We start from the raw sequence: 17,500 nt of genomic DNA on the forward strand, positions 1-17,500 counted from the left end.
GTGTTGCAGTGATGATATTAGTGGTAGAGAGTTGGTTTCGGAGTGGTGGTATAACCTACTAGTGTTTGTGGTAGTAATAGTATTGTGATGTGGGTGTGGTAATGCTGGCGGAGTGCTTGTGGTCATGCTGTGGAAACAATGCAGTAGTAACAGTAGAGGTGGTGGTATTCTATTGGTGGTAGTAGAAGTGGTGCTGGAGTCGTGTGGTATTGGCGCTGGAGTATTTGTGGTCTTGATATGGAAACAGTGGTGAAGTAATAGTAGTGAGGTAGTAGTAGTGAGGTGGTGTACTATTGGTAGTGGTAGAGGTGGTGTTGGAGTGGTGTCGTAATCTGGTGGGGTGGGGCAGGGCGAGGCCGAGGAGCGAGGTGGCCCAACATCCATTATAGCGTCATGGATCATCTTCTTTACCTTGCTCACCAAATCTTCTTACTCCGTCGGGCTGTTTCCACGTCGTCGCTCGACATAACTTCTATTCCGAATCCTCGCCTCCTCTTCCTTCGTCCCCTGCATTTATCTTTCACAGCTCTCCTTCCTCCTGTTCCTCCTCCTTCCTTTCTCCGTGTCCGCACTGTCCTCATCCTATTCTCCACTCCTCCCGCTCCTCCCTTCCCGTCAGTCTTCTCCTGTTTCTTTAGAGTTTTCGCTCTTAACACCGTCAAGTTTTCCGAGAGGTGAGTCCATAAGTTCGAATCATCACTCACATCACAATGAGTTTTCATGCGCCACACTTATACACATTTTTCCCCCTCGATGGCAATGTCGTCTTAAAAATTTCGGGAGCGCGTTTCCAAGGGCGTGGGATATCCGTCGGAGGGGGCGAGGGAGGCAAGGAAGGTAAGCTTCTTGGGGCTTCTTAGACACTGTGACGTCACCTCTTGGGGCTTACATCACCAACACATCAACTTTCCCTCCCAGGTATTGGCTCAACACCAGGGTACGTCCACCACCAGGTAAACCCTTCACTGTGATCACCGGGACGAGATGCGGGACAGCCACGCGGGGATCAGGTATACTTAGGGATCACAAGCGACACTTTCCACACTTTCCCTAAACACTAAGCACTTCGTTAGGGTGTGTGAGGGCGTTACACTCGCGACGGCGGGGCATGGTGCACGTGCTGTCAGGGTAGAGTCGTAAGGCAGACTACTAGGGCCAGCCAGTCGGGGCACTCCTGCCTAACCCTCTCTGCCCGGGAGCCTCATCTGCATGTGCCCGCTCTCACGCCGTGCCCGACCCACGCCACGCACCGGCTCCCTCTCGCGTCACCACCCGGACTCCCTTCCCTCTCACGCTCCTATGCGGCCCGGGGAAAAAAAAAACAGAGTAACCTGACTGTGTACATTATCTTTACCTGTCACTTTACTTGCGAATGGAGGTGGACGTTGTAGGAGCACTTTTTTGTAATGACAGGATAAAGCAAGCCACACATGTGTACTATTAATAAGTCGTGGCTACTGATCTGGGAGTTATATGAATTTAAGTAAGTATAGTGTAAGTATTCATGTAGATTTATGTGGGCATTTACTCCTTAACCTGAGAGGGAGTGAGTGAGACTGCGGGAGTGGTGGGAGTGAGAGCGTCCCCAGAACGAGGGAGTCACGGAGGGCGGCTGGAACAAGCACCGCGGAGTAGCTCAAGGCTGCCACCCGAGTCCTCCCTCCGTCCCCCCCACATATATTCAAACAACCATCATTATATTCAGCCCTATTCACCACCTCACCCCCCATACTTTTTATTAATCCAACCATAAATAATGTTCGCGAAGAGGAAGGCAGTTGGACGCCAAAACAGATGCTGGAATGCTGTTTTATAACTCTTTTTTGGTGGCTGGAATGAGTTTGTTATCATCTTTGAAGCATACGACTTACGCGTCAACGAAGATGGCATCTGACGCTGGTATCACTGGTAGACCGCGAGAGTACGGGCGGAAATGGGAATAAAATAGAATTAGAGCAAAAAAAGAAAGAGACGATGCCCTATAAAAAACGGGTGGAGGGCAGGAGGAGGGTGTAAAATGGTCGGGCAGAGCGGCGTCCCTGCCCGCGACCCACACCTGTGAGACGCACACACAGGCACAAAGGTGTAAAAACTCCAGCGGATGGTATAATGAGGTGGAGGAGAGGAGTGGGTACAGGAGGAGCGAGGAGGGGAGAACGGTCGCCCTTCAGAAAGGAAGAGGACGAGGACGAAGAGGAAGGAGAAAGTTGTGCTATTGTTATGGGAACGAAGTTTTGTGCGATCTTTTTTTATATACATATATATATATATATATATATATCATCATACACGCCTGTCTGTCTGTATTGTGTGTATACATGCATATATTCATACATACATACATACATACATACATACATACATACATACATACATACATACATACATACATACATACATACATATAAACATACGCATATCAATTTATTTACTTTAACTTAACTTGACAAACATCTCCTTTTATTTGGCGTTTTCATGAACGCTTCTCTTCCACATGAATCCCAGCGCATTTCAGAACACACGCATGAAGTAGCGTTGTGGGAGGGGTGAGAGGCGTGGTGGGCGACAGACGTCGGCGGGGGGTGTTGTGGTGTTGTCAGGCGGGACGCGAGGGTGAGGGGCAGTGGTTGGTGCTGCCTGCTGCATCCTGCCTGGGAGACGAGCGGCTTGGCGTGGCGGAGTGGACTGGCGCACACGAGACCAGGTGAAAATTTAGGGGAAAAGATTCGAATGTTCTTCATTAACGTCATCCACGGGTGTCCATTCCCTCAGTGGCGGTCCCCGGCTGAAGCCACTCCCTCAACAGCGGGAAGATGGCGTCGGGCAGCATATATTAAGACATAAACCGAGGAGATGCGAGCCAGAAACTAAGCTAATGAAGGGAGGGATTAATCTGGGGCCCAGGAGACAATCACGAGGCTGCAGGCTGACGAGCGAATAGGGATTATGGAGACAATGAATAAAAGCGTTAAAACAAAAGAAGAGGAACCGTCTTCCTATTTACCCCTGGGGAGAGGACTCAATGGGGTGGGAAGAGCGGTGCAAGGTACTCAGGAGGAGGAGAGGCCTGGAGGTGCATACAACACGGCGCGGAGGCTGGATGGAGGGAAGGAGCGATAAAGAACATGGGAAAAACTAATTATACGGGAGAGACACTGCCCGGCGAGGACCAGGACGCCTTTGAGAGCCAGCTTGGTGCACTAGTCCTCCGGGATCGTCTATTTTGTCCCTGATTGTCCCCGTTCGCGATGGTGAAGTTGAAAAGAGGAGATTGAAAGGCCGTTCGTCAAGCCATGGAGTTGCAGAGTCTCGTCCCCGCAGTCTGTATGGGAGGAGATGCGGCCAATGTATGTATAGGGGAAGGCATGTATAAAAGGGGATGAAATAGGGCAAGGAACATAATGATAATACTATAGAACAAGGCATAAGACCCAAGGCTGCACTATGGGCCTTTGATGAGTAGGTATTAGGACGGGGTCTGCCTCCTCCGCCTCTGACTTGCTTGTCTTGGGTCTGCTGTTCAAATGAGGATTCTGGTATAACGTTTCTCTGCTCTCTCTCTCTCTCTCTCTCTCTCTCTCTCTCTCTCTCTCTCTCTCTCTCTCTCTCTCTCTCATCCAGTACGATAACTTTCATAACAAGGCCGTCATTGGTACACGGATCACGCTAGTATACATAATTATATTCTTCATCGGGAATGCAGCATAGCAAGCACGACCACAACACACAGCCACGCCACAGCCACACACAACACAAGAAAGCACACCGCAAACCAAATCTTAGCACAGCACAACCACAGTTAAAGTCAAGGACACACACACACACACACCACACCACACCACAGTCTTAGCACAACGCAGCACAGTGTAGCTAAAGTCACAACCACAGATCAAAACAACACAGTCATGCCCACAACCTCAGTACATTCACGTCCACAGTCTCCTTATAACACTTCCCGCCTCAACAAACTGCGACAAGAAACATGATCCAGTTATAGTAAAAAAGAGGAGAGAGAGAGAGAGAGAGAGAGAGAGAGAGAGAGAGAGAGAGAGAGAGAGAGAGAGAGAGAGAGAGAGAGAGAGAGAGAGAGAGAGAGAGAGAGAGAAATCATTAGCATCATAAATCAGTGGAGACAAGAGCTGTATAGATTATTTGCATACAACATCCATTAAATGGGATTGATTTGTTGAGAGTGTAAGTGTGCAGAAGAAGGAATCAAGGACATGAGTTTTATTTATTTATTTTTTTTCTCGTGATTTCTGTTCTTTGGGATGATTATGCTATGTCCGTCATCGCTTACTCGACTCTTGTTACTTTGTCATTTACCTGCTAATGTGAGTCTCTCTTACTATCCGTTTCCTTGCGCTCTATTAGTACTCCACGTGCAGGTTCGAATGGAGGGGTGAGACATTTAGAACTGTCCCTAGATAATCTCTTTTACTGCGCCAGCCAACAATTCACAACACCAAAAACAGTGCACAAGATCTTTAAAGTAGTACCCACGAAAAAGGAAAATGGGTTGAAAGAAGAAAAGTTTCCAGAGTGTAGCCAGTATAGGGTTCAGAGGTGACTGCAAGACCGAAGCAAATGCCTGAGTGGTCAATGATTAAGGAAAGATGTGCCAGATAGCGGTGAAAGAGTTAAAAAAAGAGTACTAGGGATGCTTTTTATACTTCTTTGTAAGTCCATGATGCTTCGACGTATTTATTTATCTGTAATGTCAGTACTCTGTAAACTTCAAGCTGCGTAAGTGTCTGTTTTCGTGCATACGTTCGGATGTCTATATATGGAAGGAAGAAGACACGAGGGAAAGACTTTAGACAGCAATAAGACAGTACAGTGTGTGTGTGTGTGTGTCTGTGAATGTCAAGTATAGACCGTGAGTCCTGTTTCTAATGGACACGAAGGAAGTAGTGGTGTTGGGACTGGCGGTTGCACTGGGGGAGGGGGGTGTGGGTGGCGACGCGGAGCTGTCCCAGGCTAAGGCGACTTCCAGGCCTCAGTGACACAGCGGCGAGAGAGAGACAGGTAAATGTGGAATCGTTGTACTTCGTGAATAAGCCTCGTCCACGGCAAGATAGGAGGTGTGTATCTCTATGCAATATTTATCTACTAGTCGGTCCTCTCTCTCTCTCTCTCTCTCTCTCTCTCTCTCTCTCTCTCTCTCTCTCTCTCTGAACACTTGTGCCGTTCTTGTGCCGCATCTTATTTATTTAATTTTTTTTTTGCGTTTTTTTTTTGTTTAGTTTTGATATTTCAGTTGGTGTTTCTTTTCATCTTAAGTTGCAGATGTTTTTTTCCAAATAGGTTTTTTAAGTTCGATTTTCAAGGTCCAGTTGATATTTCTCCCCCTTTGTGAACTTTCTCTCGCTGTTCGTCTTGTGTCAACTTCCAGATTTCTCCCCCCCCCCACTCTTCTTTTCTTTCTTTTTCTTCAGTTCGGAAAGTCCAGTCAGCATTCAGTATCTCCTTTAAAAGCAACGGAAAAAACAAAACAAAAAACGGAAAACGCCAGGACGCCATATTATCCATTCCAGTATGAACAATTTGTATGTCAAAAGAAAAGTCAACAAAAAATGGGATTACTTTCTCTTTTAGGTTGACTGATTTTATCTCGCAGCGGCTGAAATAGAAAACGTCGTATGTATTTCTATATTATATACATTGGCAACCCGTCTAGGTATGTGTTCGTGTGTTTGTTTGCGTGTTTACTGTATACTTACACTTGTTTACCTCGTGCAAGAAGAAAAAATACTATTCCTTTGCACTCTTACTTCTCCCTACTTCTTTTTTTTTCTTTTTAAGGGGGCATGAGAAAGATGGAGGGACGGGGAGGGAGGGAGGGAAAAAAAGTTGTGGAGATTTCACTATTTTTTCGTCGCCGCATGAAAATAGAATGCCGTGAATGTCTATTATATAACCGGCGGCAAAAGTTTCCCCCGCGAAGAATCTGAGAGAGAGAGAGAGAGAGAGAGAGAGAGAGAGAGAGAGAGAGAGAGAGAGAGAGAGAGAGAGATGAGTGTGTGTGTGTGTGACGAACTTCTGACGCTTACTTCCTCATCATCTCTCTCTCTCTCTCTCTCTCTCTCTCTCTCTCTCTCTCTCTCTCTCTCTCTCTCTCTCTCTCTCTCTCTCCCTCACCAAAGCACCTACCTACCTCTGTCAGGCCGCCAAAACATTCCAAACTCCTCCAGAAAGCTTGCAAATATGAAAGGGTTAACGTAGAACTATTTCATAATTCAATAAGACACACTGAGGATGCAGCAAAAAAAAAAAAAAAAAAAAAAGAGGGAGAGAGGCGGGAAGGACGAGTTCAAAAAATAGTGGGCGAAAAGTTTTAATGAAAAGGTATCGGTTGGTTTACCAGAGTGAAGTATCATCATCGGTCGGCCTTGTGTGCCTGGTGTTGTGGTGGTGGTGGTGGTGGTGTGTGTGTGTGTGTGTGTGTGTGTGTGTGTGTGTGTGTGTGTGTGTGTGTGTGCTATACTGAGCAAGATCGTTATATTGTAAAATGGTATGTTTTTTTTATTATACTTTTTATCTCTTTAAGTACTGGATATTGTTTTTCTCATAATTACCCAAGACTTTTTAGACACTTGTGTTTGTACTGCAGTCCATTTGATATAGTTCTATAACCTATAAAAGACATTCTCTCTCTCTCTCTCTCTCTCTCTCTCTCTCTCTCTCTCTCTCTCTCTCTCTCTCTCTCTCTCTCTCTCTCTCTCTCTCTCTCTCTCTCTCTCTCTCTCTCTCTCTCTCTCTCTCTCTCTCTCTCTCTCTCTCTCTCTCTCTCTCTCTCTCTCTCTCTCTCTCTCTCTCTCTCTCTCTCTCTCTCTCTCTCTCTTCTTTTGTTGGGTCCATGCAAACATTTCACAAACGATAAATATAGAAATGAAGAAGTTAATGTATGCATGAAAACGCTTTTTGAGGTAATGTGAGATAATCAAAACGTAGAAAGACGCTTTTTTGGACGATGTGTGACAAAGGATTATACTGGTGTGAACAGCCGCTATGGTATAGACATAAGTACCATAGGTGTAGGTACGTACAATAACTAACCGAATAAACCACGCGCAACACATCACATTCACACCTATGTACTCGTACTTCCTCGTCCGTCGAAATTAAGCACATACTGGCACCTGCACCTCTTGTCGCGGCATCAAAGCACTTCAGGGAGGAGAAGAACTTAGCGTGACACAGATCTCGTTTCCCCTTTCCTACCCAGTGACCAGCTTTGCCCTAATGCTCCTTTCCCCGTCAGCTTTACTTACTTCTCTCGTTCGTTTGTCAGCAGCAGTAGCAGCAGTAGCAATGGGGGGAGGGAATGTGGAAGACCAGGTGTGTTACGTCCGCGTGAATCCTGTATAAGGTTTTTGTAGGGCCTATTTTCGGTTTCTTGAAAATTCTGTGAGGCTTTCTATGGGTATAGGGGATGGTTCTTGTGGTATGTTAAGTACTCTTGTGCTATGATAGGCCCTGAAACACCGTGATGAGGTATGAATGTCCTGTGAGTAACTATATATTGCTTCTAGGAGACTCTGATGAAACTTTCTTAGCCTAAGAGTGAAAATGACAAAAAGGAAGGGAATTATCTGTGCAGGGATGTGAGAAGTATGTCCATTAAGCGAGCCAGAATAGGTATGGGAGACTGTAATGAAACTTTCTGGACTACAAGATGTGACGGAAAGTAGCAGATCATAGGAGGGGATGTGAGTGATGTGTGCAGGAGCTGTGAGAGGCTGTGAGAGGCTGTGAGAGGCTGTGCATTAGGGGTGTTACAGTAGCGGGATATTTGTGCTGGGCGGGCTGCGGCGGTTCTCACCATTGTGTCTCCCCTAGACCGCCTCTCCTCGGCCCGGTGCTTCCTTCCTTCTACCTTCACCTGAGCCCCAGCGTTGCCACCACCTCCCCGCACCCCCTCGTCTATACATTAAAGTCGAAACACTTCTGGGACATGACTAAATATTCCTGTCAATCATAGCTCTTAATTCAGTCTTCCGTCGGTTTTCGTGAAGGTTCGAGATGAAGTTCCTCAGGTTCTCGGGATTCGAAGTTCAGGGTCTTGTTTTCGTTGGTAAGACTGATAATCCGGGAGTTTCTTTGTGACTCCCCGAAAGAGTGATCCTAAAATTGGATTAATTTCAAATGGGGATGATAAGCGGTAGTTATAATCCGGTGCTCGGCTATACAAACTGTGGTGGGGGGGAAGGTAGTAGCAAATGTTTCGAGGGGGAGTTTGTGTATCTGCTCAAATTCTGGGTTGTAATGTGGTTAAGCGAAAATTTCTGCAAACTTTCGTCTGTTATGTATTCTCTCTCTCTCTCTCTCTCTCTCTCTCTCTCTCTCTCTCTCTCTCTCTCTCTCTCTCTCTCTCTCTCTCTCTCTCTCTCTCTCTCTCTCTCTCTCTCTCTTCTCATAGTTCCCACAAGCAACCAAACACCACTCAAGGTATTCGGAGTGACCGTAAGAACGCCTAATTACTTACGCTGGGCGGCGGGCAGGTGGGCAGGTGAGCAGGTGGGCGGCACAAAAGGGTTGTCTCCACCGGGAGGGAATCACACCCCGTTTTTTACTCCCTTCTTTTCATTCTTCTCTCTAATCCAGAACCTTTTGTGGGCCAATGAATGCTTGCCCTTGTCCTCTGGAAGCATAAATTAGGCTATATGCACAATAATTCCCTGCCCAGATGCCTTTTCTCTCTTTTTATCTCTAACTGTCTATCTATTTATCATTCTATTTCATTATCATTTATTTATCTGGTTACAGAGAGAGAGAGAGAGAGAGAGAGAGAGAGAGAGAGAGAGAGAGAGAGAGAGAGAGAGAGAGAGAGAGAGAGAGAATGTCCAAAATTTACCACGAGATGTCCTTTCTCTCTGAAGCCTCACCTGAAACAGCAAGTCAGCAGGCAACACAGGCTGCAACGTGACTGTGTATCCGCCGGGCACTTAGCGGGGCCAGGTAGCCGTGCCCAGGTCTCCCTCCACCGCACTCACAAAGCCGCTGCTCAAATACAAATGAAATATTCGTTAAATTAAGGGTTTTATTCCCTGGCTGTTACCGGCGATTCGAGCACCGTACTGAGGGTGAGTTCCAGTGTGTCTTGGTTGCTTTTATGGGTCATTCTGATTTGGTTAAAGACACTGAGGTCATACTTTTATCTTACCGGGAAAAATTATGATGACTCGTGATGTCTCAACTCTTTTCCTGCATGGGTTGATGAAGAACAGCTGAGCCAGGAGGTCGACAGGCAGGTGACCGGGACAGACACCTGCGGCCTCCCCCGGACACACCCCGTCAAGGCAGTGTCGGCGGACGGGTTCCTTGGAGCGATTATTACCTCAATTATTGGCCGCCTTTGTGCTGGCTCCCGCGTCTGGGGCACTGAAGGGCTGGGAGCTGCCACCTTTCCTGCTCCGCCACCGCTGTGCATCGTAGACGACCAGCTTCATATAGATGATTCCCTTGATGTTGGCCTGTTAGTTAATTGGCAGCGGGTTCACAGTTCACTTCTGCTCTGCCTCTCCCCTTTCCCAAGCCTCTTCATACGGAGCCTCACCCACACCCTGCGTTACTTGAGGACGTGACGGAAACTCCTCGTGGTGCCCATCAAAAGTGAAAACCCCATTCAGAACATGTGATTTAAAATATCCTTCGTGATCTTCGGCGGCGAGCAGAACCCGAGGAAATCCGTCCGACATGTGAAAGGACCCCCTGAAGCCTCGGCAGAACCCCTCATAACGGCGACGAGGGGTTCAAGAGACGAGGGAGAGAGGAGGATATTAAATGACGCAGATTGGACTGGAGACGGACATGTTGGAAGGCGCAATTACTGCTCCTGATTCATCTTAGGCGGGGGGTGGGAGGAGGAGGAGGAGGAGGAGGAGGAGGAGGAGGAGGAGGAGGAGGAGAAGGAGGAGGAGGAGGAATGAGAGGACGAGTGGGCAGGAGCAGGAAGCGTAGCATGTGGAAAGGTAGAACAGAGAGAGAGAGAGAGAGAGAGAGAGAGAGAGAGAGAGAGAGAGAGAGAGAGAGAGAGAGAGAGAGAGAGAGAGAGAGAGAGAGAGAGAGAGAGAGAGAGAGAGAGAGAGAGAGAGAGAGAGTCAGTCCAGGATGAGTCAAAGAGCCCTCAGGGGAAGGAATAGTAGAGCAGCGGAATAGAGGAAGCAGGAAGGAGGAAGGTAAAGAAATGAACTCCGCGATCAGATGAAAAGTGTCTAAAGGCTTCGTGTGTCCCTCGCAACTTGTCACTTTTTACATTTCTTTTTATGTGATCTTTTCCCTTCAGTATTTTTATCATTTCAGCATTTCAGTATTTTTCATCATTTAAGTCTTTTTACTACTGGAGTATTTTAGTGTTTCATTGTTTCAGTTGATTAATTTTTGAGCGTTCCAGTATTTCATTGCTGTAATATTTCAGTATTTCATTATTGCAGCACTTCAGTATTTAGGTTTTGTAATTTTTTTTTGGGATATTTAATTATTTCAGCACCTTATTATTCCAGCATTTCAGTATTTCAGTTGATATTATTCATTGTTCTCCCTTTTCTCGATTTTTTTTTTTTGGGATGAAACATATCTAGTACGTATTTAATTTATCCATATTCATACATGGTGTATTTTTTGTTTTATCTCTATTTCAGAAATGACTTAATATCATCGGCTTCTCTTATCCATTTTCCTCTTTGTCGCTTGCAGTTGTCTAGTTTGCCCTCCATACTTACACAGCTCTCACTTTTTACCTCTTTACTTTACTCATACCTCCTTCAGCTTTCCATATCTCGTGCTAGACTGAATGAAATCTGCTCAGTATGTGTCCTGTTCATCTGTATTTCTGTTTATTCTGCTCCGGTGCAAAAATATTTACTAGTCTTCGTTGAAAAGGACGAGGCTAGAATGAGCAAGGAATTTCGTAACCCCGCGATAGATACGAGTAATAGAACCGCTGAGAAAAATATAACGCGCATGTGAATATTTTACCTTCCTAATATTCCGGCGCGCAAAAAGTAACAATTTTGATGGAGAACTATTTACTTTACCTCTTACTTTCTAGGAATTACATCTGGATAAAAAAGAAAGTGTCAGTTTTTTGAGAAAGTATTTACCTCAAATTCTACTTTCCCAGAACCCTCACGCGCAAAAGAAACGAATTAATGTTATCAAGACAAGCATTTATACGTCAGATTTTACATCCCTCAAAATTCTCATACTTGTAAGTAAGAGAAAAAATAAAAAAAAGGAAAAGTGGAATAATTTTATCAGAAAAGTATTTACCTGAGCCAACACAACGGGGGCATAACGGAATGGCACTTCAATAATTTAATAAGTGAGGAATCCCGGCGCCTCCTCCACACGCTGCCGCCTCGCACACACATCACTCCCGCCGCTGCGAAAGAATAACAGCAGCAGGCACGCCACGCAGCAGCCGGCGAGGCGCGACACCCACGGCCACCACACACACACACACACACACACACACACACACACACACACACACACACAGGAGAGAAAGGAGAAGGACGGAGAGGAGGAAGACAAGGCGAAGGAAGAGGTGTGTTTGTATGTGTGTGTGTGTGTGTGTGTGTGTGTGTGTGTGTGTGTCCGTACTTGTCTTAGTGCTTTTTTTTTCTTTTGCTTGATTGTGAGTATATTTCCTTTTCTCATTGTTTTCATTTCTTTTTAGAAACTTGCTACATATCCGTCTACTTATCTACGTATTTTTTCCGTCCTTCTTTTCTTTTTTCCCTCCTTCTTTTCTTTCCTTCTTTCTTCTTTCCGTCTCTTCTTTTTCTCTTTTTACATTATTATCTTTCTTTTCTTTTTCTTTTCTTTTTTTCATTATTTTTTCATGAATCTATGTTTTTCTTACCTACCCGAGAGAGAGAGAGAGAGAGAGAGAGAGAGAGAGAGAGAGAGAGAGAGAGAGAGAGAGAGAGAGAGAGAGAGAGAGAGAGAGAGAGAGAGAGGGAAGGTCATGACGGACAATGAGACAAGCGATGAAGAAAACCAAGGGAATGAAAAGTCTGTAAAATAAAGAATTGAGAAAAGTCGAATGAAAAAAGAAATTCAGTATCAACGACTTATAAAGTTAAAAAAAAGGAAAGAAAGAAAGAAAGAAAGGATGTAAATGAAAGCTAATATAAGAATCAAAATGAGAAAAAAAATGAATTCAGGACGAAAGAGAAAGGTAAAAAAAAAAAGTAATAAGCTAGATAAGAAAATAAAATAAAATAAAATTTGTAGATTGCCAAGAAATAAATGAATAAAAAGATGAGAAGATCCGCTGAAAAGAAATCCACGGAAAACGTAATAAAAGAAAGGAAAGAAAGGGAGGGAGAAGAGAGTGAATGAAAAGAGAAGGAAGAAAATAGAATTACGTTGTATGAAGAAGTTTAATATTAAAAAAAAAAATAAAATGAAGAAAGATATAATTAGAAAGAATGAAAAACAAACAATAGGCGTATATGGAAATAACATACACGTAAAAAAAAGAAAAGCGGGAAAGATAGAAAGAAAAAGAAAGTATGGACAGAAGATAGAAAGAAAAAGAAAACACGATTATAAAGTTAGAACTCGTATGTTAAAAATGAGAAAAAGACAATAAGTCAAGAAAAGAGAGAGAGAGAGAGAGAGAGAGAGAGAGAGAGAGAGAGAGAGAGAGAGAGAGAGAGAGAGAGAGAGAGAGAGAGAGAGAGAGAGAGAGTAAAGGTGGAAAGAAGAGGAGAAGGAAAAGGGAGATGAATACGAAACAGAAGAAGAAGAAGAAGAGGAGGAAGAGGAGGAGGAAAAGGAGGAGGATGAGGAAGAGGAGGAAGAGGAGGAGGAATAGGGGGAAGCCGTGCAAGCAAGAAGTGCAATCATACAAAGTGCTCTGTGATTTGGTTGTAAGTGAACGTCCGCCTCGAGTGTGCGTGATTTCAATGGCAACATAGTGCTATCCTGAAGCCTCCCTAAGGTCGCAGGTCTCTCGCAGCGCTGCAGGAACTCTCGCCCTTAGTGGCAGTGCGGCCTGAGTTACGCACGGCCTCGGCTCACTGTAAGATAATTCCCGTAATCTCATTAGACTCAACTTGGAGTCGACCCGTAGAAAGGAACACTTATTCAACAAGCACATTTACCAGGTGGAGTGTGTGTGTGTGTGTCTGTGTGTGTGTGTGTGTGTGTGTGTGTGTGTGTGTGTGTGTGTGTGTGTGTGTGTGTGTGTGTGTGTGTGTGTGTGTTTTATGGAGTAGACAGGTGCACTCGTAACGTATTTAGTGCATTAATTTTGATGTGGGTGCTTTAGTTTGAGTTGGCTAAATGAATTATGAGAGTAAAGCTTTGTGTATGCGTGCGTGAAAGTGTGTGTGTGTGTGTGTGTGTGTGTGTGTGTGTTATCTTCATAAATAAATCTGATCACCCCCTTCTATATCTAAATGTAATAAAAGTTCATGTAATTAAGTCTGTCCAGCCAACGTATCTAAATACGAGTATGATGAAAGCTCTTGTACGTTGTCTAGGAAGCAAGCACGTACAGTCAAGTTTAGATGTTACCTAATCTGTCCTATTGAATTTCACGGTGTTTTGTCATTTGTGCCTTCCCTCAACATTTACTCCCACCTGCTGACAACCTCCTTCCAAAACTGCATTAAAGACAGACTATAAGCAGATTAGAGTACTTAAGACTGAGAGAGAAAAAAAAAAAGTGGAAACGAGTACTGTAAATTTACCCACTATAACCCAATAACTAAATCAAATAATAAAAGTAATGTCACCCTACAATGGGACGACTAAGTAAAAAGGAAATGAGAATAAAGTAACAAGAGTCGTATCTCGGACACGCTCACACTTAAGGACACTCAAAATGGTTCTCAGGTGTACGTTCTCACGGTCAGGTGTGTTGGTGAATAATAAAGTGGTGTTAATTTCAATACTTTTTTTACCTGGGTGTGTTGTAGCGGTGCACACTTTGACCAGGCGCATAGGAAGGAATCTTTATAATATAGTGAAGAATAATCCTGAGACGCCAGTGAGCTAAATAACCATCGCAAAAGAGGAAGAACCGCTTCTGAGTATCACGAGATTATCATTTCCAAGCAGAGAGAGAGAGAGAGAGAGAGAGAGAGAGAGAGAGAGAGAGAGAGAGAGGGAGAGGGAGAGGGAGAGAAGAATATTCCTGACCTACATAGCAAGGAAGGAGAAAACCCTTCCTCGTCTCTCTCCCTTCTCTCACTCACCCATCTCTCCCTCCCTCCCTCCTGCCCTCCCTCTCTCCCTCACCTCATTAAGGAGAATAATGACAAAACGCGCGTTGATTACCATGGGATGAATAATGCTTAGTCATGCAAGGAAGGTTCAGTATTGCATGTTTGGGGTTAAACGTCTGAAAGAGAGAGAGAGAGAGAGAGAGAGAGAGAGAGAGAGAGAGAGAGAGAGAGAGAGAGAGAGAGAGAGAGAGAGAGAGAGAGAGAGAGAGAGAGAGAGAGAGAGAGATTTTACAAAGACCAAAATTTTGCATGCGAATAGAAGAAAAAGTAAGAATCATAGATAGAAGTAATAGATAAAGATACAATAAGAGACTTAGGAATACTTTAAGAGAAGGAAAGAGTTGTGTAATAGTAATGACCAGAGAGAGAGAGAGAGAGAGAGAGAGAGAGAGAGAGAGAGAGAGAGAGAGAGAGAGAGAGAGAGAGGGTAATAAAATGTCGTGAATTCTAATGACACTGGCAAGACGGAAGACTATTGGAGCGTGAAGGACGAAGAGGAAATTATGTTGTCGAGGGTAGGTCAGCGGGATGGGCAGGTGGAGGAAGTCAGGGGCAGGATAATCAGGCAGGTCAAGGTCGTAGGCAGGCTGCAGGTTCCTCCTTTTGAGACATGATTTCTTCCACATAACTAGTGTCCTTCCCTCACTGTGAATCTTGGGGATGGAAATGAGGAGGAGGAAGGGGAAAAAAATCATAATATTGTTCTTTTATATCAGATGTTGGGATTGGAGTGGGTACGCATATTCTTGTTAGCGAGCGAGTGAGTGAGTGAGTGAGTGAGTGAGTGAGTGAGTGAGTGAGTGAGTAAAGGAGGGAACGAAAGAAGGATAAGTGGATAAGTAAAAAAAAAAACTTTATGAGTGGGCGAGTGAGTGAGTCAGTCGATGAATTAATAAGTAAACTAGTGAGTGTCTGATTGTTGGAATGACTTATTGATTGAGTGAATAAATTGATGTGCGAGTGATGGAGTGAGTAGACAAATGAATGCATGAGTAAGCAGAAGAGTGAGTGAATTAGCGAGTGAGTGAGAACCAGGCCTTCTGTGTATCTTTCTCTCTATGCTGTTTCATTATTCTGTCTTTTTTTTTAAGTAAGGTACAAGCATATTCTTATTCTGAATATCGATTAATCTTCTTTATTTCTGTAGCGACAAACCAGCTGGCGTTTTTCATTCCCTTTTTTGGTGTTCTAGGCTGTCATGAACGGCTAAAAATCGTTCTAGGCGTCCTTTGCTGCTTTTCGTTGGTGTCCTTAGAGACAATATCTTAAGACTAATTATTCATCTTAATACCTAGTGCATTCCTTTTGTTTTCCACTACACGGTGTATTTGATTCGAAACATAATGGTTGGAAGGGGAAAATAAATACTTTTCCCTAATTTCTAATGCTTATTTTACTTAGGATCACATTCTGCATTTGGTAAGAAGCGTAAATTTCCAAGGTCTTTGATACTGATGTATGCGCGAGAAAGAATCTCTCAGTGTCACAGTTTCGTAAGGCGCCACAACACCCTCATGAGTAATGCATCGCAGGGAGGAGCAGGACACAGTACATAAGAGTTTGAACAAGAAGAGAACGCCTTATAGTTTGTAGGTACTCGACTTGATTACCACACACACACACGCACACACACACACACACAAACAGGGGCTGCTGGTGTGTAGGACGGCGAGGATCAGTTGCCTTGTTAATGAACACCACCACCACCAGGGTACATCACTTTAAAAGGCCGCCCTGCCATTCATAATTAACGAGGCACACCTCTGAGCACCTCTTCAAGCCTCCCGCCGGATTACAAAGGGGAGGAGGAACACACTTTTCCACACACGAACATAAGCACTCTGTCTAAACCCGAAAGGACAAACAGGGAGGTGACGGAGTCCTGAGTTTCTCCCGAGGGATGCTGGGAGGCGAGGCGCTGCGGTCGAGGTGCGGAGGAGAGTTTCTTTCCCTCGCGGTGAATGCCCAAGGTCGTGTCGATATATGCACGGGAGGAGCGGGGGAGGGTTGAGGCGAAGGAAGCTTTGTGTATTGAATGTGTTCCGGTAATAGTTGAGAGAGCGCGGCGGGTTCATCCTTGTGCCACGGCGAGGTGAGGTTTTATTAAAGTCACTTATTGACGATCAAAGAGAATAAGATATGGAGTAGATTGCTGAGAGAGAGAGAGAGAGAGAGAGAGAGAGAGAGAGAGAGAGAGAGAGAGAGAGAGAGAGAGAGAGAGAGGGAGGGAAGAAGATAGACTAACGGGGACAGTGCAGGTAAGAGGTAGCAAGGGAGAGGATGCAGAGGGAAAGGAAGGGAAGGGGACAAATGCGGACGACAGGAAGAGAGAGAAGGTAAGATCAACAAATGGTGCTTAGAGGAGGGAGGCGAGCAAAGGGTCTTTAATGACCAACGAGTGAGGAGATAAGACAGAAAGGAAGACGACGGTGGCAGTGGCGGCGACGAGGACCAGGTCTGAGGGGCAAAAAGACCACTCAGACAGACTTAGAGAGAGAGAGAGAGAGAGAGAGAGAGAGAGAGAGAGAGAGAGAGAGAGAGAGAGAGAGAGAGAGAGAGAGAGAGCAGAACGAGCTGACGACAGGGAAAATATAGCAAGAGTACATACACACACATACACACACACACACACACACACACACACACACACACACACACACACACACACACACACACACACACACTCAAAGAGAGAGAAAAAAAGGTAGAAATAAAGAGAAAGAAACGTGGAATAAGAATTATTGAAAATCAAAAGGAAGAGAAGAGAAAAATAAATGTGGCAGTACATATTTATAAAAAAAAATAAGGGAAAATTAAAAATAATGAAGAAAAGCAAATGAAATGGAATGAGTAACGAAAATAAATGAACAGAAATAGATGAAAGAATAAAAATGAGTAACTGGAATTAAAAGAAAAATGAAAACAGGAAAATTTTAAAGGAGACAAGGAAGAAACTACGAAATTATATAAGGAGTAAGTCAAATGTGGTAAAAGAAAGGGAATACTAGATAGAGAAAATGAAGAGGAGGAGGAGGAGGAGGAGGAGGAGGAGGAGGACGACGACGACGACGAAGATCTGCTAACTAAATTCCAGACCCCACCAGATGGATCCGCTGCGGCGTTTGAAGGGAGTTTGAAACTGACTTATTTATTGATGGGGAAGTTATGAGGAAGAGTGACAGGCGGATGAGGGGAAGTAAGGTGAAGAGAGGCGAGGTGATGGTGGAGTGAGGGAGAAAAAGAACAGGAGGAGG

The 17,500-nt window shown here is 44.6% G+C and overlaps 2 long non-coding RNA genes across 3 annotated transcripts in view; one reads left to right on the forward strand and one right to left on the reverse strand.

The window, feature by feature from the left end:
- Positions 1-1,304, reverse strand: part of LOC135099914 (uncharacterized) — a 110,854-nt gene extending 109,550 nt beyond the window's left edge. The window contains exon 1 of the long non-coding RNA XR_010268439.1: positions 412-1,304. This is a non-coding gene — a long non-coding RNA (uncharacterized LOC135099914). The remainder of the gene's footprint in view (positions 1-411) is intronic.
- The window catches only part of LOC135099913 (uncharacterized), a 160,871-nt gene that overhangs the window by 111,942 nt on the left and 31,429 nt on the right, over positions 1-17,500 (forward strand). The window lies entirely within an intron of this gene.

Source organism: Scylla paramamosain, chromosome 4, assembly GCF_035594125.1.
Source record: "Scylla paramamosain isolate STU-SP2022 chromosome 4, ASM3559412v1, whole genome shotgun sequence".
NCBI lineage: Eukaryota > Metazoa > Arthropoda > Malacostraca > Decapoda > Portunidae > Scylla > Scylla paramamosain.